Source organism: Lutra lutra, chromosome 7, assembly GCF_902655055.1.
Source record: "Lutra lutra chromosome 7, mLutLut1.2, whole genome shotgun sequence".
Lineage (NCBI taxonomy): Eukaryota > Metazoa > Chordata > Mammalia > Carnivora > Mustelidae > Lutra > Lutra lutra.
Genome location: NC_062284.1, coordinates 92,368,110 through 92,391,531, shown reverse-complemented (window position 1 = coordinate 92,391,531; position 23,422 = coordinate 92,368,110). Strand labels below are relative to the sequence as shown.

At 35.7% G+C, this 23,422-nt stretch overlaps 1 pseudogene; it reads right to left on the bottom strand.

The window, feature by feature from the left end:
• Positions 1-2,267: 2,267 nt before the first annotated feature.
• LOC125104509 (mitochondrial transcription rescue factor 1-like) lies at positions 2,268-4,828 on the bottom strand (annotated as a pseudogene).
• Between the last annotated feature and the right edge of the window lie 18,594 nt (positions 4,829-23,422).

The window sequence follows — 23,422 nt, the reverse complement described above, 5'->3', positions numbered from 1 at the left end:
TGAATATCATTCTCAATGGGGAACAACTGAGAGCTTTTCCCCTAAGGTCAGGAACACAGCAGGAATGTCCATTATCACTACTGCCATTCAACGTAGTACTAGATATCCTAGCCTCAACAATCAGACAACAAAAAGAAATAAAAGGTGTCCAAATTGGCAAAGAAGAAGTCAGACTCTCACTTTTGATGAGATGATACTTTAAGGGGAAAACCCAAAAGACTCCATTCCAAAACTGCTAGAACTCATACAGGAATTCAGTAAAGTATCAGGAGATATTATCAATGCACAGAAATCAGTTGCATTTCTATACACCAACGACAAGACAAAGGAAAAAGAAATTAAGGAGTCAGTCCCATTTACAATTGTACCCCAAACCATAAGATACTTAGGAATAAACCTAACCAAAGAGACAAAGAATCTGTACTCAGAAAACTATAGAGCACTCATGAAAGAAAATGAGGAAGACACAAAGAAATGGAGAAATGTTCCATGCTCATGGATTGGAAAAACAAATATGGTGAAAATGTCTATGCTACCTAAAGCAATCTACATATTTAATGCAATCCCTATCAAAATGCCATCCATTTTTTTCAAAGAAATGGAACAAACAATCCTAACATTTATATGTAACCAGAAAAGACCCTGAATAGCCAGAGGAATGTTGATAAAGAAAACCAAAGTTGGTGGCATCACAATTTCAGACTTTAAGCTCTATTACAAATCTGTCATCATCAAGACAGTTTGGTACCAGCAAAAAAAACAAACACATAAATCACAGAATAGAGAGCCCAGAAATGGACCCTCAACTCTATGGTCAACCAATCTTTGACAAAGGAGGAACAAATGTCCAATGGAAAAAAGTCTCTTCAACAAACGGTGTTGGGAAAATTGGACAGCCACATGAAGAAGAATGAAACTGGACCATTTCCTTATACTACACAGAAAAAATAGACTCAAAATGGATGAAAGACCTCAATGTGAGAAAGGAATCCATCAAAATCCTTGAAGAGAACACAGGCAGCAACCTCATCGACCTCAGCCGCAACAAATTCTTTCTAGAAACATGATCAAAGGCAAGGGAAACAAGGGCAAAAATGAACTATTGGGACTTTATCAAGATCAAAACCTTTTTCACAACAGAGGAAATAGTCAACAAAACCAAAAGATGAATGACAGAATGGAGAAGATGTTTGCAAATGCCATAATCAGATAAAGGGCTAGTATCCAAAATCTGTAAGGAACTTACCAAACTCAACACCCAAAGTACAAAGAATTCAATCAAGAAATGGGCAGAAGACATGAACAGACATTTCTGCAAAGGGCCAACATACACATGAAAAAGTGTTCAACGTCACTCGCCATCAGGGAAATACAAATCAAAACCACAATGAAATACCACCTCACACAGTCAGAATGGCTAAAATTAACAAGTCAGGAAATGACAGATTTTGGCAGGATGTGGGGAAAGGGAAACCCTCCTACACTGTTGGTGGGAATGCAAACTGGTGCAGCCACTCTGGCAAACAGCATGGAGGTTCCTCAAAAAGTTGAAAATAGAGCTACCCTATGACTCAGCAATTGTACTACTGGGTATTTACTCTAAAGATACAAATGTAGTGATCCAAAGGTGCATGTGTTTACAGTTCATCCACAATAGCCAAACTATGGAAAGTTCCTAGATATCTGTCAACAGATAAATGGATAAAGAGGTGGTATATATATACAATGGAATACTATGCAGCCATCAAAAGAAATAAAATCTTGCCATTTGCAAAGATGTGGATGGAACTAGAGGGTATTATGCTAAGTGAAATAAGTCAATTAGAGAAAGAAAATTGTCATATGATTTCTGATATGAGGAATTTGAGAGGCAGGGCAGGGGATTGTAAGGGTAGGGAAGGAAAAAATGAAACGAGGGATTGGGAGGGAGACAAACCATAAGAAACTCTTAATCTCACAAAACTGAGGGTTGCTATGGGGATGGGAATAGGGATATGGCTGGGTTTGGACATTGGGGAGGTTATGTGTTTTGGTGACTGCTGTGAAATGTGTAAGACAGTTGATTCACAGACCTGTACACCTGGGGGAAATAATACATTATATGTTAATAAAAAATGTACTGTATGTATCTGGAATTAATAATGATGCATTTTTAAAATATATCCAGCCCTAGAATTATATTTCAATATCCCTGAATTATAAGGTTTTTCTTTATTAAAATTTGTTTCCTCCTTATTCTGTGACTTCTGAGCATTGTATGATCATTCCTAGGTACAAATAAGATGTTTTTCAAACATCTTTTTAAGATTTTTCAGAATAATCCACATCATTATTATCTCTGTTCCTGCTTCTTCATCCTTTCCAGTGTGAATATCCAATGCATGTCCTAAGTTCACCATTCTGGTTTTTGTCCATAATGTGTACCCATGCAGCATGAGGTCATCTTTGTAGAATGCAACTTCCACTTTATTTCTTATGTTGTAACATTTGTGAAATCAGGTGCATTTTGTCACATATATGTGGTGATTCCTTTTCCCTTCAAGAAACTTATTAAATCAATGGTTCATCTTACATTAACTGTGTCTTAGAATCAAGGAAATGTGACACATGGGATTTTCATGCAGTTGCTTGACCTCTTTGGGAATAACTTTTCTCATTTTCTTCCAATATCTAGGCCTGTATTGAGGGTAACATGATACAGAAAAGACTGAACTTTTTTTTTTTTTCTAAGTTTTTATATCTCTGACCACACTGGGGTTATACTTAACCTCCTCTTCCTGCTCTCCATCACAGTCCTCTTCATCTACTTTTTGCAGAATCTTTTTAGTGGACCTTTTTAGAACTTATATTACTTTTTAGTCTTATGGAAAAATGGAAAAATATATTCTGGAGGTATTAAAAGCCCTGGGAGTCTCAGTGAGAAAATAGTATGGAAAAGTGTTTTGTAATGTGATGAAATAAATATGTTACTAGAAAAATATGTGTGGATGCCAAGAAACAGAGTTTGTGTGAAGAAGGTGTTGCTCAGAGTCTAATTTTGACTTTCTTAAAAGCAGGCATATTGACATTAGACATAGGTATTACATATAAGGTTTATGCTAGAGCCTCTGTCCTTTCCTCCCCTTGTCCACACACTGCTGACCTCAGGGCTATCCTCTGCTTATTTTGAAAGGTCTGGGTGTATATGAAGCAGGGAGTTGGGACTGAGAACATTTATAGATCAAGGGCTTTAAGAGGATCTCAAAGTGACCATACAGAGTGGTTCTCTCAGGAGAGGCACCAGTTCACACCTATTATTCAAGCATAATTGTCTCTCTTTGTAAAGTAAGTTTTGTCTTCATCCACTTAGTAAAGCTGTACTTGCTGTTCCATGAAAGCAGCAAGTGATTTTGCCTCTTCCTAGAGCTCAGGGGAGGAAAAAAAAAATTGTATCCAAGGAACTTCTTATGTTTCAAGTTTGGAGTGATATTTACACTTCTCTGGTGCCTTTAATAATAACAAAACCTTACCACCCTCTGAGATACTTCTAGAATAGAAGATGCCAACGACTTCTATAAATGAGTTAAAAGATGTGTATTTAATAAAAATAATTTTCACATAAGGAAACAAATGAAGGAAATTAAACTGACCTAGTAAAAAAGGAAAAAAAAAAAAAAAACAACCCAGGAACTTGAGATAATTGAACATTCTATACATACTATGGCTCTGCCAATTACTTCCTTCCCCATTCTTTCTAATGAATCTCTCTCTCTCTCTCTCTCTCTCTCTCTCTCTCACACACACACACACACACACAAACACACAATCACACAATGATGTATATAACATATCATATGATTCAGAAATTCCACTTCTAGGTATATACACAAAATAATTGAAAGAAAGGACTCGGTGATATATTTGCACATGTATTTTCTTTTTATTCTTTTTCTTTTTCCTTTTCTTTTTTGTTATGTTCAGGTAGTTACCGTGTGGTATATAATTAGCCCTTGATGTAGTATTCAATTATTCATTAGTTAAGTATAACATCTAGTGCTCATCACAGCATGTGCCCTCCTCAATACCCATCACCCTGTGTTCCCCCTCCCTGCCCCTACCCAACCCTCCTCCACACATGTTTATAGTATTACTCATAAGAGTCAAACTGTGGAAGGAGTCCAAGTGCCTATTGACTGATGAACTGATAAATAAAATGTGGTATATACATACAACAGAATTTGTTTCAGGCTTAAGTAGGAAGAAAATTCTGACACATGTTACATGGCTGAATCCTGAAGAAATTATGCTAAGGGAAATAAGCCAGACACAAACATTAAAATATTGTGTAATTCTACTGATTATGATACCTAGGGCAGTCAAATTCATAGAAACAGAAAGTAGAATGCTGATTGCCAAGAACTGGGAGTAGTGGTGGATGGGAAGTTAATGTCTAACAGGTAAAGAGTTTCAGTTTGGAAAGATGGAAACGTTCTGTAGATGGATGGTGGTGATGATTGCATGATAATATGAATGTATTTAATGCCCCAGAATGGACACTAAAAAATAATTTAAATTGTAAATTTTATGTTATGAGCATTTAATCACAATGTAATTTTTTTTTAATTTGAGTATAATTGGCACATAATGTTACATTAGTTTCAGGTGTACAACATAGTAGTTCCACAAATCTGTACATTAAGCTATGCTCACCACAAGTGTAACTACCATCTGTCACCATGCAATGTGATTACAATATCGAGGGCTATATTCCTTATGCTGTGTATTTTATTTCTATGACTTCATTCCATAGCTGGAAGCCTGTGCATGTCTCTTATTTCCCTTCACCCATTTTGCCCAGTTGAAAAAAAAAAAGAAAGAAAGAAAAGAAAAAGAAGGAAAGAGTGTTCATTTGCATCAAACGCTGCTCAGGCAATGAATACTGCAAAAACACATAAATTGCCATTGAATTTGGAAAAATGAAGGCTTTAAGAATTCTGACAATAACACATTCAGTAATATTTCTATGGCATTGTATTTATACATATAAATTTATATTTAAATTATTGTGCAAGAATTTAAATAGTACACTTTATTTTTTTTTAAAGATTTTTATTTATTTATTTGTCAGAATGAGAGAGGGAGAGAGAGCGAGCACAGGCAGACAGAGTGGCAGGCAGAGGCAGAGGGAGAAGCAGGCTCCCTGCTGAGCAAGGAGCCCGATGTGGGACTCGATCCCAGGACGCTGGGATCATGACCTGAGCCGAAGGCAGCCGCTTAACCAACTGAGCCACCCAGGCGTCCCAATAGTACACCTTAGTTACCCAAATGTTTTCATTGGAGAGAGAGCTTATCTAATTCTTTGTGTCCCCAATAATTTCTAACACAACGCAATGTATTTGGGTGGGGCTCAAAGTTATTTATAGAATTGATACCCACCAAAAGAGAAAAATCAGTTTTAAAGTCCACAAAAATATACTAATATAAAGAAATGATATGCCCCTGAAATTGAACCTGATTTGTTAAATAATCCATGTTTTTCCTCACAAATCAAGTTGCCACTTTTCTTATATCTTAAAATTTCATTAGGGATTATGGGATTTTTCTATTTTCTGAATTTGTGCCATTGAACTATCTAGTAATATGACTCTGCCAGACTATTTCATTTCAATCCATAGCAGAGCTCCAGTGTGCTTTATTATCTTGGTTATTCTTACTACTTCTCTTTTTGAGATTCTTATTCTGGCTATACTTGATTGTTTATTTTTCCAGAGAAATTTATTTAGTGGTAAAAATGCTCTATAGTTAATTAACTTGAGTTTATGTTCATTTATTAGTATTACTTCGGAAGATATTGGCATCTTTCTAGTGTTTGTCCAGAACATAGTACACTTTTCAACTTATTCATATCATGTCATCTTATAGATTTAGAAAGATAGATGTCTTCATATAGAATTCACTTGTTTCTTATTAATATTATTTTATCTTTGGGGTTCCTATGGTAATATACAAATGCATGTTTGCTTGTTTTTAATATGTGAAATCTATTGTTTTAAGTAGTTGATTTTATAAGCAACCAGATTATTTGTTTTTCATATAAGTAGTTTTTGTGACAACTGGGTAGTTTTTTGGAAGAATAAATGTAGTTGGACCTATAGGTCTCATCTTACATTTGGCTAGTACCATATTAATCAAATGTTTTTGATTATGAAAACAAAAATTATAAGAGCATTTAAAAAGTCTATAGGAAAATTATCCTTTAATTATTTTAAATATGTAGTATGTAAAGTCTTTATATCTTTAATGCAAACCCAGAAAATTAAAAAAAAAACAGTATCTTAAACTACATGAACAGACACATTCTGCAAAGTGAAAGATGAATTACCACAGAATAAAAGATTTTGCAGTTTCTATCACAGAAAAAAGAACAATTCCCCAATCTACAAAATATTTCTTCAAATAAAAAAATCTAGCTGCCAAATAGAAACAGGTTGAAGAATATTAAGAATTAAGAGAAAAAATTCTAAATATATAATAAAAGTATTCAATATTTTAATTTAAGTAAATACATATTGAAATTGTAATGAGATATAATACTCCTCTTTATTTAGTTTGTGGAGGAAAAGTTGCTCTTAAATATTATTGATGGGAGTATAAATTAATATAATTTCTTCATTTGGCATTTTGGAAAATCAACCCAAATTATAATTGTACATTTCTTTGACCAGAACTTCCAATTGGGATTTTTATATGTTCTCTACTCATTATAACATTGATATAACACCTAAAGATTGAAAACAATATCAATGTATGGCATTATCTCTGATATATATATATATAGATAGATAGATAGATATAGATATAGATATAGATATATTTTAAAAGACTGCAGAACACAGTGCACACTATGCTACAAAATGTGCAAAAAGAGATAAGACAACATATCTTTGAAATTAGATTTTTGTGTGTGTCATTTTTGCCTCTTTGAAAGCAGTATGATTTCCTACTAGAACTGTAAATTGTTTATTTTGAACAAGGTCATATAATTCAGTGTGACCCCATTGGTACCACTTCATTCCATTCATTCCATACCATTGCTACCCCAATGGTAGCATTTCATTCTCTTCCCAGTTTAAGTCCCTCCAAATACCATGGCAATCAGACTCTTATCAGGGAAGAGTCAACCTATCACTACAAACTTGACCCCTGTTTCAAAGAATTTTGTCCTGATCTGTCTCTAGATATCTTACCTTGAGGAATGTTCAGATTCTGTGATTTTTATAGTAACAATATGATGTCTGCATCCCTCACCATTGTCAAACTTCAGACAAAACCTCTAAATCTTATCACTCATATATATCAACTATAAGAAGGGTAAATATAATTCATATAACATAAATCATGAAGGTCTGAACTCCATGGCTGAGTGTACAACATTATTTAATTTGGGAAAATAATGAGAAGACCATTAACCAGAGCAGATTTGCCTCTAGACAGCTGCTGCTTAAGCCAGAACACAAAATACTTCTTCAACTTTTGCTAAATATACCCTTAACATATTCTTCCTCATGAGGTTTCGTGAAATTTGATTTAAACAAACAGAAAAAGTTTAGCTTTTCTGCTTTTCCTCCTCCCTTGCTTGCAATGATAATGGTGGTGGTAGGTCCATCTCTTTCATTATGAATGGCCAAGTATTTCCCTTCACAAAAGTAGGAAGGTGATTATCTTTCCTCTGGAATTTGTTGAGTAATTAAATTGATAGATGGATACAATAATTCCAGAATATAAAAACAAGGTACACATGGCAAAAATGATAGAAGGTAGTGCCTTTCTTATTTGAGCTGGATATGATGAGAGGGTTTCTTCTGTTGTAATAGGTGCAAGAAGGGTAGTTGAGCTTGTTATCTTGCTTGAATAGCCAGAGCTGAACATAGCCTATCAGACAAACAAATGGCCATAAGTAGCAAGAAAACATGGTATAGATCCTCAGTGTTGGGGTGAGGACTGAAAAAGGACATGTCCTGCCAACATGATTTGATCAAAGGAATTCTGGAAACATATACCTGGTGACTCCCAAAATCATCCAATGTGCCAAAATAAAGTACAAATCAAATGACATCTGAATTCTAAAGAGGTGGTCATGGGCCAAACTCGACTTCTCTGGTTTTCACACAATTTTTGCATTCTGAGAAGCTTTCAAGCTGCTTCCAAATGGATGTAGAATTCCTGATTTTGAGATTATAAACTAGATGGTTAGTAATTTTTTAAATAATTTATTTATCTGAGAGAGAGAGACCACACACAAGTGACAGGGAGGGGTGAAAGGAGAAGCAGACTCACTGCTGAATAAGGAGCATGATGCTGGGCTCCACTTCAGGGCCCCAGGGCCCTGGGATCATGACCCGAACCAAAGGAAACTGCTTAACCTACTGAGCCACCCAGGCACCCCAAAGGATAGTAATATTTAAAGTAAGTGCTGGTTTATAAAATTCTCTGAATGAGAAAGACTAGGACAAAATTAAAATTTTTTTTTCTACCATCTAAGCGGACTAGTGGGATTTAAGGCCAAGAAGAAATTGTTCATGCAGTTTTGAAACTGTATGTTAACTGTTTAGTACAACTGATATAATTATATTACCCAAAATTAGCTATTTGCTATTTGTGTTGGATTTTGTATTCAGATGTATTGAAAAGAAAGGCCATAGGCACCCCAATGTTCATAGCAGCAATGTCCACAATAGCCAAACTGTGGAAAGAGCCGAGATGCCCTTCAACAGATGAATGGGTAAAGAAGATGTGGTCCATATATACAATGGAATATTACTCAGCCATCAGAAAAGATGATTACCCAACTTTTGGATTGGAGGAGACTGGATGGGACTGGAAGAGATTATGCTAAGTGAAATAAGTCAAACATAAAAAGTCAATTATTATATGGTTTCACTTATTTGTGGAACATAAGGAATAGCATGGAGGACATTAGAAGAAAGAAAGGAAAAATGAAGGGGGTGAAATTGGAGTGGGAGACAAACCATGAGAGACTATGGATTCCAGGAAACAAACTGAGGGTTTCAAAAGGGGGTGGTGTGGGGGAATAGGTAATCCTGGTGATGGGTATTAAGGAGGGCATGGATTGCATATAACTGGGTGTTATACGCAAACAATGAATCATGGAACACTACATCAAAACCTGATGATGTACTGTATGGTGACTAACAAAACACAATTAAAAAAACAAGCAGAATTAGTAATTAAAAAAAAAAAAGAATTTCTATGGCTATGGGAAGTAAACCCTGAGTAACTTTGGCAGGTCCCATGCTTTCTGGGTTTTCTAGGTGATGCTGCTCTGAAAGACAATGTTTTGAGCCACAGTCACAATCTTCCTGGGTAGGGCCATCTTAGAGCAGTTCTCTGGACAAGATATTGGTCTAATCATAAGAACTCTCTGTGGACATCTTTTTGGAATGATTGAGCATTTTTTTTAATCAAAAGGCTTTCATGAAAATTAATTTTATATAGTCGTAAAATAGCAATCTGTCTACAAATAAACAAATAAAATTATTTACATTGATAGCTGATCAAACACCATGGAAGTGGCAGATACATGGGAGGGGAGTACTTTTTTGGAAAAAGATCTCTAAATTCATGTAGAGTAGAATTCAAATCATTATAATCTGCCTTTATATGCCATTAAAAAAATCAAGAATGAAGGAGACCAGAAAGAATAAAAGATTATTAAAAGAGATAGAAGTTATATTGAATTAAAATCACTCAAATGATAATAATATATTATTATTATAGAAGCATGATCTATTACTAAGCCTTAATTATCATTTTCAGGAGTCTAATCATGCTATCAAGTACATTCTGATTTATTTAAATTGATAAAATGAATAGTAATAACTGAAGTGCCAAGTAGCAACAAACAAATTTCAAAATAAGAAAAATCCATTTAACCTGCACTAATTAGAAGATAGAGGAAATATGTTTTCACTAGAGCATCACTAGTAGGAAACCTCTCAACTAGCAAAGTATGTCTTGGTTTGTGGATATATCCACCAGTGCCTGTTCTCCTGTGGATATTTCAGTATAGACACTTGCAGTCACATTATCATGTGCTAGCTAAGAAGGTAAAACATAAGAATTCAAGTCCAGAGGCAAAGGAAGATTTTAGTTTCCTTGAAATTTTCAAAGACAATTAAGATGAATGAGTCAAAATTTTAAGACTTCAGTGGTTCACTGATTTATTTATTTTTTCCTCACTTTGAAATGATTCAGTGACCGGCAAATTTATTTGTAGAGGTGATGGGGGGGATGGCAAAAAATGTGGAGCTATTTTTATTAGTTTAACAAATCCTTGCCAATGATTAAGTTTCAGGGGAACCATAGGAACAACCACTACACAATTAAAATAATCTTTGAGCAAGTTTCATGCTAATCCTGAAGTGTTAAATTATAATAACCATATTTATTTTTAAACAAAGAAATGGGAAGAAGGAGGCTAGTGACTCAGACCTAATTATGAATTATCAGCTTGGATAATGCTAAGTTTTAACCACTATTGGAACTATGTGGTGACCTCTCATGATTAGAGCAACACAATGACAAAGATACACTTGCTCGTTTTTATTGAAATATTGGAAATAATTCTAGGGTCGGTTCTCCCATTTTAAAATATATCATTATTTTAATTCTTAACCTTTCTTTGAAAACCTATTACCATGCATAAGTCATATGCATCAGTTTTAGTTATGATAGTAGTGAATTCTCTGAAAAGAGGTCTCTGAGAATGTAACTAATTCTGTTCACAATGTCCATAATCTCAGAGATTTACAATGTCCTATTAAGATAAGAAAAATACTGAAATTATGAAATAGAAATTAAATGTATAAATCAGGCTGAAGTTTTTTTAAAGCTGTTTTTATTTTTTTTTTAAGATTTTATTTATTTATTTGTTAGAGAGAGAGAGAGAGAGAGCATGAGCACAGGCAGACAGAGTGGCAGGAAGAGGCAGAGGGAGAAGCAGGCTCCCTGCTGAGCAAGGAGCCCGATGTGGGACTCGATCCCAGGACGCTGGGATCATGACCTGAGCCGAAGGCAGCCGCTTAACCAACTGAGCCACCCAGGCGTCCCTTAAAGCTGTTTTTAAAAGAAAACAAATTAAATGATTTTAATTGTAGTTATTTAAGAGCTTTAGGTTCTTTTATGGTTTTGGTCTGGTTGTAGTGGAAGATTGTCTATTGCCTAAATTATACAGAAGAAAAATAATATCAAGGTTATAAATGGAATGAAAAGTGATTCCACACTGGGTAGAATGCATTTATATAACTCAGCAGTGTTTTTAATATCTTCTTTGGTATCTTTTTCTATAGTTAAAAATGGTTATTTATATTTTATGTTTCTGTTATTTGAAACCTACATGGGTTTCTTTATTCCTCTTCAACAAATGACATTATCGTATCTTAGCAGTTGTTGAAAAAAATACTCATTGCTTTTGAAGATCCATTATGTGACCTATTTTACAGAGTTTTTAACATTTAATGATCCCTGGAGACTCCAGTTTGTCAATGTTACTGTCAATGTTAATAATTTATACTTTTCTTAAATACGAAAAGCACTGGAGAAAATAGTGATAAATAAGGGAAAACAAAAACAAAGTTTCTATAAATTTGAAGTTCAGAAATTTAAGTAAGAAAGCATTGTGCATGTGTGTGTGTGATAAAAATTAAAAGAAACAAAATCATAAAGGAGAGGATGATTAATTTGTAATCTTGAGATTCTAACATTAAGAAGCACAACAATTATTTAGGGGAGACAAACATTTTTTAGACCTTAAACTCCCAGAGTAACATTTTCTATGACTGTATTACTTTTTGAATTTATTCCTTCATTTTACAGTTTTTGGTTAAATATTTTACTGCATTGGTGAGGAGGATCCTGTGATACATGTCAGAGGCATCAACATCTTCAAAGAACTTAAGGTTTAGTAGAAATATCTAAGTAAATTAATTAAAATTGAAAAAATACTATTTTATACATATTGTGTGGATATTTATGTGGGTTCTGTAAAAGGAAGAACAAAGAAGTGTCCCATGCTTACCTAGAGTTAAGCCATGATGCACTTCATTGAAGAGGAATTGGGAACTTAGACTAGGATCCCTAGAAAACAAAGACAGAAGGACAGAAGCTTATTAATAAAACTATATTAGGGAATACAACACCTAGGAAGGAGTGAAGGAGATAAACTCAAAGAAGAACATACAGGGGCACCTGGGTGACTCAATTGTTAAGCATCTGCCTTCAGCTGGGGTCATGATCCCAAGGTCCTGGGATTGAGTCCTGCATTGGGCTCCCTGCTAAGCAGAAAGCCTAATTCTCCCTCTCTGACTCCCCCTGCTTGTATTCTCTCTCTCACTCTGTCTCTCTCTTTCAAATAAATAAACAAAATCTTAAAAACAAGAAGAAGGAGGAGGAGTAGGAAGACATATAAAAGCTGGCCATAACTTTCTGACAAACTATTTTTTCCTATTTCCACAGAGATCTTCACAAAGACCCTATGAATGATTCATGAAGCAGAGGGATAAGAAAGACAACCATACTCTTCAATTGTCTCTTATCTCCCCTTGATCAGAATTTGCCACCATGTGTAATAACTCTCCATCATTTCCATGTAGTATGCTGATTACCTGTTGAATTGTGTTACTTCTCATGTTGGAGGAATAATAGGGATGTCCCAGATTTGGAGGCAAGAGGTGGCAGGAACATTTGTGTAAAGTGTGACTCTGTAGGGTACAACTGGAAGCAAGGAGAGGGATCAGGAATAGGGACTTCAGAGACCCCTTAACTGGTAGTAGTAGTTGTGGCAGTAGCCACAGTAGTAACTCATATTACCATATTACACAAGTCTATGTTGGGAAGGTTTGACCAGAAAAGAATTCAAGTGTACAGACCTGGAATGATCCATAAACTGAATCTTGTGCATGCTGTTTGACATTACTGTTGAAAAATAGCTAGATGTTCACCATATTAAGAAAGGAAAATGTGGGTGCAAGAGGAAACATCATGAGAAAGTGCATTATGTTTGACTATATTACTCCTGAATCCATCCATATTTCTCCATTGATACAGCCCCAGTCCTTCTCCAGGTGTTTAAATTAGTAGCTTATTAATTTGCAGCCTTCTAAAAATCACTCTTTAATTGCTCTGTCCATAATTAATTTTTACTCTTCCCATTCATAGATCCATTGTTCATCCTCCAATACAAATCTGGTTGTAGCGTTTCAAACTTAAAATACTTCAATGCATTTCCATTCATTTAGGATAAAATTTCCAACCCTTGACCTACCAAGATTTTCTAGTACCAACATATGTTTTCTCTTAGCCCCAACTCTGATCATTCACTGTTTCCCTCACATATGTCAATATGTTTTCATTCCTATATCCTCCGCGCCTAGCAGAGTACCTGACACATATCTATACAAATAGTCATGAAGTAAATGACTACATTATTGCCTCAGGAGCTCCATTGAACAAGCAAGGCAGATTTATAGATATTTCAAAGATTGGAATAGAATCTACATAACACTAGATGGAGCTTTTATTGTGTCATGTTGTGTTGTTTTTGAAGAGGAGAAGGGCATTAGGAAAACTTTAGAGCATTAATCCAAAAAAAAAAGTAAAAGTGGCGTGAACATTTAGTTTTTGATTTTAGTGCATTTTAAAAGAAAAGTAAAAGAGCAGTTTTTGTAATTGTTAAGCTCTATGGAATGATCAGAGTAGGAGGAGTAATCCTGTGTTACTGGTACATGGGTTGTGTGGGGAGATAATCTAGATAGAAGACTAGAAGGTGAGGCTTCCCTTTAGTGTATTTTACTTTCTGCAGTCCCCGGTTTATGTTTTTCCCTGAAAATATATACCTTCATAACAAGTTATTCTTCACTCTATCAAGACCATTTTTTGTTATAAGGTATATACTTACTATGGAATGTTTCAATTATAAATCCCATCCTATCATACATAGTATGACTGTGAGATTATATTTACATCTTTGCGTTAAAACGTTCAGTCTCTGGGATTCTATTCAAATCCAGTTTTTGGCCTACAGCTCTATGAGATCAAAACTACTTCCTTTCACTTCCCTGTGATTTGTTTTGATTTTGTTTAAATTAATGCACTCACTGTTATTCTTGCTATGTTTAAGCAGCTGTTCCGTAAAATATTTTCTTTCACAGTTTTATAAGCCCTTGTGAATCAGTCAATGAATCTCTTTCCAAACATGTGGTGCACATTCCTCTAGAGATATGTTTTTTATTTCCTTCTTAATAGCTATTTTTTCTGCTATTATAAGCAATGACCTGAAAGAAGAGAACCCGTTCTTTGACATTTTCTATAAATACAAATTCTTCACTGCTCTGCTCTCCTTTTTATCCAAAAACAGAATTAAAATAAAATAAAGATGTATTGATGATATTTTTAAAAAGAAACACAAGACTACATACATATATATATATACATATATATATATAATACATATATAATGTATAGAGATATATTTTTTTTCTCTACTACTCAATCTAAAAGACATTTCTATTATCCCCATATATTGGTAATACCCAAGGGTCAAAGCAACTAGAAATAACTAGGTAGTAACATGACCAACCTGAGCAAAAACTGAGAAAAAGTAATAACCATATTATGGTAATAATAATAACAGTGAACTATTTAAACACTGTTCTAAACACTTTGTGTGGATTCATTCAAATCTTCAAAACTCCCTGTGATGTTGATAATAATATAACATCTTCTGTTTAAATTAATTGTCATTAAAGTAGAGAGATCTTTAGAAAAAAAGATAAGTAAATTTGTACTACTGAATTATGTAACCTCAGTTTGCAGGAGTGATAATGTTATATGAGCTCAAATTGCCAGAGTTTACATGCTCATTAAGCCCTACTTATAAATATAATCTGAATACTTATCCCTATCCTCAATTTGTCCTAGTTGATCATGACATCCAAAAACATTTTTAAATATGTATTTGGGAGAATAGTACTCTGAATGCGGGTGTGGTGAATGGTAGTGGTGGTGTGAACATCAGCTCTATGTATATATCAAGTAGTTACTTTTCTTGTGTGAGTGTATATAAACACAAACTATTATGTATGGCTATTAACAATCTTGCAAATGTGAAGATCCAGATGCAATCAGTCTCTGGCTTTAAATTCTTTGATTTTGTTCTTTTCTTTGTTGAGAATTGAGAAAGTCCAATGGGAAACTATTAGCATAATAATTTTTTGCATAAAAACAGATAGAATCATCATTTCTGGACAATGAAACTAAATGTTTAACTTTTATATGGCATTCCTTAAAATGAAAAAACAATTTAATTTTTAGAACTCAGAAAGACAATAATTTTTTTTTTTAAGATTTTTATTTATCTGTCAGAGAGAGAGAGGGAGAGAGAGCAAGCACAGGCAGACAGAATGGCAGGCAGAGGCAGAGGGAGAAGCAGGCTCCCCGATGAGCAAGGAGCCCGATGTGGGACTCGATCCCAGGACGCTGGGATCATGACCTGAGCCGAAGGCAGCTGCTTAACCAACTGAGCCACCCAGGTGTCCCAGACAATAAATTTTTAAAATGCGTACTGAGAATAATGGTTTTTGAAATATCTGATTTCAAGTCACAATTCAAAAGCAGTAATGTGTTATGTATAAAACATTTTGCAATTGACAAAATTATGTTTGATAATTATTTTTCTTACATTCCCTGAAAACAAATGAAGAATAAAAATATTATTTTTCATCCTGACAAAAAGCAGTAATTTGTTATTTATAAAGCATTTTGCATTGATAAAATTGTGTTTGATAATTATTTTTTATATTCCCTGAAAACAAATTAAGAATAAAAATATTATTTTTCAAGGAGGAGTCAAGATGGCGGAGAAGTAACAGCTGAGACTACTTCGGGTAGCGGAGATCAGCTAAATAGCTTATCTAAAGATTGCAAACACCTACAAATCCAACGGGAGATCGAAGAGAAGAAGAACAGCAATTCTAGAAACAGAAAATCAACCACTATCTGAAAGGTAGGACTGGCGGAGAAGTGAATCCAAAGCGACGGGAAGATAGACCACGGGGGGAGGGGCCGGCTCCCGGCGAGTGGCGGAGCAACAGAGCAATGGAGCAAAATCAGGACTTTTAAGTCTGTTCCGCTGAGGGACATCTCTCCAGAGGCTTAACTGGGGTGAAGCCCAGGCGGGGTCAGTGCAGCCTCAGGTCCCACAGGGTCCCAGAAGGATCGGGGGTATCTGAGTGTTGCAGAGCTTACCGGTATTGGAGCGGGGAAGCTGGCTACAGAGACAGAGCCGAGGAGTGACTCTCAGCTCAGGGTTGCCTTGAACCGGTCGTGGGCTTGGTCAGCACGGAGCACGGCCAGATGCCAGGGTGACGGGAGTCATTGGGCGCTGTTCTCTGGGGGCGCACTGAGGAGTGGGGCCCCGGGCTATCGGCTCCTTAGGCCGGAGACTGGGAGGCCGCCATCTTCATTCCCGTCCTCCGGAACTCTACGGAAAGCGCTCAGGGAACAAAAGCTCCCGAAAGCAAACCCGAGCGGATTACTCAGACCGGCCCTGGGTAAGGGCGGTGCAACTCCGCCTGGGGCAAAGACGCTTGAGAATCACTACAACAGGCCCCTCCCCCAGAAGATCAATGGGAAACCCAGCCAGGACCAAGTTCACCTACTGAGGAGTGCAGTATCAATACCAAGGAGAGCGGCGGAATTCCAAGGAGAAGAAAGCACACACGGAACTCATGGCTTTCTCCCCATGATTTTTTAGCCTTGCAGTTAATTTAATATTTTTTCTTTTTCAATTTTTTTTTCTTTTTCTCTTCTTCTGCTAAATTTTTTTAACTTTTACCGTTTTCTTTTTTAACGTTTTTTAAATAGTTTATCTAATATATATATATATTTTTCCTCTTTTTATATTTTTTCCTTATTGGCTTTCTTTTTTTAAATAGTTTCTTTTTTTTTTTTTCTTGTTGAACCCCTTTTTTACCCTTTCTCCCCCCTCACAATTTGGGATCTCTTCTGATTTGGCTAAAGCATATTTTCCTGGGGTTGTTGCCACCCTTTTAGTATTTTACTTGCTCCTTCATAAACTCTTATCTGGACAAAATGACAAGGCGGAAAAATTCACAACAAAAAAAAGAACAAGAGGCAGTACCAAAGGCTAGGGACCTAATCAATACAGACATTGGTAATATGTCAGATATAGAGTTCAGAATGACGATTCTCAAGGTTCTAGCCGGGCTTGAAAAAGGCATGGAAGATATTAAAGCAACCCTCTCGGGAGATATAAAAGCCCTTTCTGGAGAAACAAAAGAACTAAAATCTAACCAAGTTGAAATAAAAAAAGCTATTAATGAGGTGCAATCAAAAATGGAGGCTCTCACTGCTAGGATAAATGAGGCAGAAGAAAGAATTAGTGATATAGAAGACCAAATGACAGAGAATAAAGAAGCTGAGCAAAAGAGGGACAAACAGCTACTGGACCACGAGGGGAGAATTCGAGAGATAAGTGACACCATAAGACGAAACAACATTAGAATAATTGGGATTCCAGAAGAAGAGGAAACAGAGAGGGGAGCAGAAGGTATGTTGGAGAGAATTATTGGAGAGAATTTCCCCAATATGGCAAAGGGAACAAGCATCAAAATCCAGGAGGATCAGAGAACCCCCCTCAAGATCAATAAGAATAGGTCCACACCCCGTCACCTAATAGTAAAATTGACAAGTCTTAGTGACAAAGAAAAGATCCTGAAAGCAGCCCGGGAAAAGAAGTCTGTAATGTACAATGGTAAAAATATTAGATTGGCAGCAGACTTATCCACAGAGACCTGGCAGGCCAGAAAGAGCTAGCATGATATATTCAGAGTACTAAATGAGAAAAACATGCAGCCAAGAATACTATATCCAGCTAGGCTATCATTAAAAATAGAAGGAGAGATTAAAAGCTTCCAGGACAAACAAAAACTGAAAGAATTTGCAAATACCAAACCAGCTCTACAGGAAATATTGAAAGGGGTCCTCTAAGCAAAGAGAGACCCTCAAAGTAGTAGATCAGAAAGAAACAGAGACAATATACAATAACAGTCACCTTACAGGCAATACAATGGCACTAAATTCATATCTCTCAATACTTACCCTGAATGTTAATGGGCTAAATGCCCCAATCAAAAGACACAGGGTATCAGAATGGATAAAAAAACAAAACCCATCTATATGTTGCCTACAAGAAGCTCATCTTAAACCCGAAGACACCTCCAGGTTTAAAGTGAGAGGGTGGAAAAGAATTTACCATGCTAATGGACATCAGAAGAAAGCAGGAGTGGCAATCCTTATATCAGATCAATTAGATTTTAAGCCAAAGACTATAATAAGAGATGAGGAAGGACACTATATCATACTCAAAGGAACTGTCCAACAAGAAGATCTAACAATTTTAAATATCTATACCCCTAACGTGGGAGCAGCCAACTATATAAACCAATTAATAACAAAATCAAAGAAATACATCCACAAGAATACAATAATAGTAGGGGATTTTAACACTCCCCTCACTGAAATGGACAGATAATCCAAGCAAAAGATCAACAAGGAAATCAAGGCCTTAAAAGACACACTGGACCAGATGGACATCACAGATATATTCAGAACATTTCATCCCAAAGCAACAGAATACACATTCTTCTCTAGTGCACATGGAACATTCTCCAGAATAGATCACATTCTTGGTCCTAAATCAAGTCTCAACCGGTATCAAAAGATTGGGATCATTCCCTGCATATTTTCAGACCACAATGCTCTAAAGCTAGAACTCAATCACAAGAGGAAATTTGGAAAGAACCCAAATACATGGAGACTAAACAGCATCCTTCTAAAGAATGAATTGGTCAACCAGGAAATTAAAGAAGAATTGAAAAAATTTATGGAAACAAATGATAATGAAAACACAACGGTTCAGAGTCTGTGGGACACAACAAAGGCAGTCCTGAGAGGAAAATATATAGCGGTACAAGCCTTTCTCAAGAAACAAGAAAGGTCTCAGGTACGCAACCTAACACTACACCTAAAAGAGAAGAACAAGAAAGAACAAGAGAAAGAACAAGAAAGAAAGCCTAAACCCAGCAGGAGAAGAGAAATCATAAAGATCAGAGCAGAAATCAATGAAATAGAAACCAAAAAAAACAATAGAACAAATCTACGAAACTAGGAGCTGGTTCTTTGAAAGAATTAATAAGATTGATAAACCCCTGGCCAGACTTATCAAAAAGAAAAGAGAAAGGACCCAAATAAATAAAATCATGAATGAAAGAGGAGAGATCACAACGAACACCAAAGAAATACAGACAATTATAAGAACATACTATGAGCAACTCTACGCCAACAAATTTGACAATCTGGAAGAAATGGATGCATTCCTAGAGACATATAAACTACCACAACTGAACCAGGAAGAAATGGAAAGCCTGAACAGACCCATAACCAGTAAGGAGATTGAAGCATTCATCAAAAATCTCCAAACAAACAAAAGCCCAGGGCCAGATGGCTTCCCGGCGAAATTCTACCAAACATTTAAAGAAGAACTAATTCCTATTCTCCTGAAATTGTTCCAAAAAATAGAAATGGAAGGAAAACTTCCAAACTCATTTTATGAGGCCAGCATCACCTTGATCCCAAAACCAGACAAGGATCCCAACAAAAAAGAGAACTACAGACCAATATCCTTGATGAACACAGATGCAAAAATTCTCGCCAAAATACTAGCCAATAGGATTCAACAGTACATTAAAAGGATTATCCACCACGACCAAGTGGGATTTATTCCAGGGCTGCAAGGTTGGTTCAACATCCGCAAATCAATCAATGTGATACAACACATTAATAAAAGAAAGAACAAGAACCATATGATACTCTCCATAGATGCTGAAAAAGCATTTGACAAAGTACAGCATCCCTTCCTGATCAAAACTCTTCAAAGTGTAGGGATAGAGGGCACATACCTCAATATTATCAAAGCCATCTCTGAAAAACCCACCGCAAATATCATTCTCAATGGAGAAAAACTGAAAGCTTTTCCGCTAAGGTCAGGAACTCGGCAGGGATGTCCGTTATCACCACTGCTATTCAACATAGTACTAGAAGTCCTAGCCTCAGCAATCAGACAACAAAAGGAAATTAAAGGCATCCAAATCGGCAAAGAAGTCAAACTATCACTCTTTGCAGATGATATGATACTATATGTGGAAAACCCAAAAGACTCCACTCCCAAACTGCTAGAACTTGTACAGGAATTCAGTAAAGTGTCAGGATATAAAATCAATGCACAGAAATCAGTTGCATTTCTCTACACCAACAACAAGACAGAAGAAAGAGAAATTAAGGAGTCCATCCCATTTACAAGTGCACCCAAAACTATAAGATACCTAGGAATAAACCTAACCAAAGAGACTAAGAATCTATACACAGAAAACTATAAGGTACTCATGAAAGAAATTGAGGAAGACACAAAGAAATGGAAAAATGTTCCATGCTCCTGGATTGGAAGAATAAATATTGTGAAAATGTCTATGCTACCTAAAGCAATCTACACATTTAATGCAATTCCTATCAAAGTACCATCCATTTTTTTCAAAGAAATGGAACAAAGAATCCTAAAATTTATATGGAACCAGAAAAGACCTCGAATAGCCAAAGGAATATTGAAAAAGAAAGCTAAAGTTGGTGGCATCACAATTCCGGACTTCAAGCTCTATTACAAAGCTGTCATCATCAAGACAGCATGGTACTGGCACAAAAACAGACCCATAGATCAATGGAACAGAATAGAGAGCCCAGAAATAGACCCTCAACTCTATGGTCAACTCATCTTCGACAAAGCAGGAAAGAATGTCCACTGGAAAAAAGACAGCCTCTTCAATAAATGGTGTTGGGAAAATTGGACAGCCACATGCAAAAAAATGAAATTGGATCATTTCCTTACACCACACACAAAAATAGACTCAAAATGGATGAATGATCTCCCTGATATGAGGGAGAGGAGATGCAACATGGGGGGTCGAGGGGGTAGGAGAAGAGTAAATGAAACAAGATGGGATTGGGAGGGAGACAAACCATAAGTGACTCTTAATCTCACAAAACAAACTGAGGGTTGATGGGGGGAGGGGGTTGGGAAAAAGGGGTGGGGTTATGGATATTGGGGAGGGTATGTGCTATGGTGAGTGCTGTGAAGTGTGTAAACTTGGCGATTCGCAGACCTGTACCCCTGGGGATAAAAATATATGTTTATAAAGCTGTAAAAAAAAAAAAAAAGAAACTATGAATACCCAAGTTTTGTAGCAACATGGACGGGACTGGAAGAGATTATGCTGAGTGAAATAAGTCAAGCAGAGAGAGTCAATTATCATATGGTTTCACTTATTTGTGGAGCATAACAAATAGCATGGAGGACAAGGGGAGATGGAGAGGAGAAGGGAGTTGAGGGAAATTGGAAGGGGAGGTGAACCATGAGAGACTATGGACTCTGAAAAACGATCTGAGAATTTTGATGGGGTGGGGGGGTGGGAGGTTGGGGGCACCAGGTGGTGGGTATTGAAGAGGGCACGGATTGCATGGAGCACTGGGTGTGGTGCAAAAATAATGAATACTGTTATGCTGAAAAAATAAAAAAAAATAAAAAAAAAATATTATTTTTCAGCCTGAACTAAAAAAATAAAATAAGTAAATAAGTAAAAATAGATAAATAAGTATTCTATCACTTTTCTTAAAAATAAGTAAGTAACTGGTCTGCCATGAATTACCATATAATGGGGTAGGTGGCATTTCTAGGAGTAAAATTCAGGTCACTTGTCTCCTAATTGTATGCTCTGTCCAGTAGCCTGGTTTCCTTCAGCTAGAATATTTTATAGATGCTTGTTGGAATATTTGCACAAAATAGACCTCAATATTTTTTTTTCCCAGGAAATTGTTATATCTCCCTTCTAATCTGATTTTATGTATTTTTTAAAAGAAAAAAAAACTAGAAATAAAAATAATAAAACTAGAAGTGACTATGAATGTTAATTTCCCATAAAATTATTTCTCAATTCAAACACATTCATATTATTTGTTCAGTTCTAAGTATACACTATTTCAAAGATAATTTTAATAATGTCTATTTTTAACCATAGATCTTTATATTGCTACCAAATTCGCACATTCTATTTCCTGGGTAGTGTTTGGTGCAGATAAAAATTCCCAATTCAATCTTTTAGTTCACTAGCAACCATGGAAATTATCAGTTAATAATTGATACCCTTGGAAATGTACATCAATTACACCATATATTTCAAAAATAAATGTAACTATCAAAATGAGATTTAAAGATGAAAAGAGATGGGGCACCTGAGTGGCTTCATCAGTTAAGTGATCTACTTTTAATTCTGGCTTAGGTCATGATCTCAGGGTTGTGAGATCAAGGTCTGCATCAGGCTCAGCATTCAAGGAAGAGTCTGCTTAAGATTCTTTCTCTCCATCTCCCTTCCCCCCTTCCACCTTCCACAGACTTTCTCTCTCTTTCTCTCTAAAATAAAAGATAAGTAAATAAATAAGAAATAAGAAAGAAAAGGGCATTTCTCACATCACTGGGAATTAATAAATGCTTATTTAAATAAGTTGGATCCAATATCCAAAATTAAAATGTAAAGATTCAGAGGAAAATGGAGCTAAATTATTAAGCAACTCAGTCTTGTTGTTTATTAGGTAAAGGAGTAAATATTCATCAATATAATCACCATGATTGTTTTACTCACTCTTATATTCCCTGGACTTCTAATGTACAACCCATAACAGATGTAATTGTTCAACAAATGAACAAACACAAATGAAAGGCTGGCACTAATCCTTTTTAAAATTTTTCATTTTCTTCACATTTTCCATTTTAATATAAACTTATAGGTTAGAAATCCAGCATCTTTTTTTTTTTTTTTACATCTAATCTCAAATGACTTTGTAACTTTGGTTCAGGCTACATGCCATATAATACATGAAGAAATATAGCAGTTTGTTTATAGTCTTACCATTGTATTTGCCACCTTATTTACTTAACTAACAAATTGATTAATTTAATTGCTTCTCTCTGATATGACACTAGTGGAGTTTGAAGCCATTATTAGTGCTTAGCTTATTTATTTATTTATTTATTTATTTATTTATTTTTAATTCAAGTCAGTTAACATACAGTGATGCACTGGTTTCAGGGGCAGAATCCAGTGATCCTTCACCCACATACATCACCTAGTGCTTATCCCAACAAGTACCCTCCTTAAGACCATCACCCATTTAGCCAATTACCCCCACTCATCTCCCTCCAGCAACCCTTAGTTTGCTCTCTATGGTTAAAAGTCTGTAT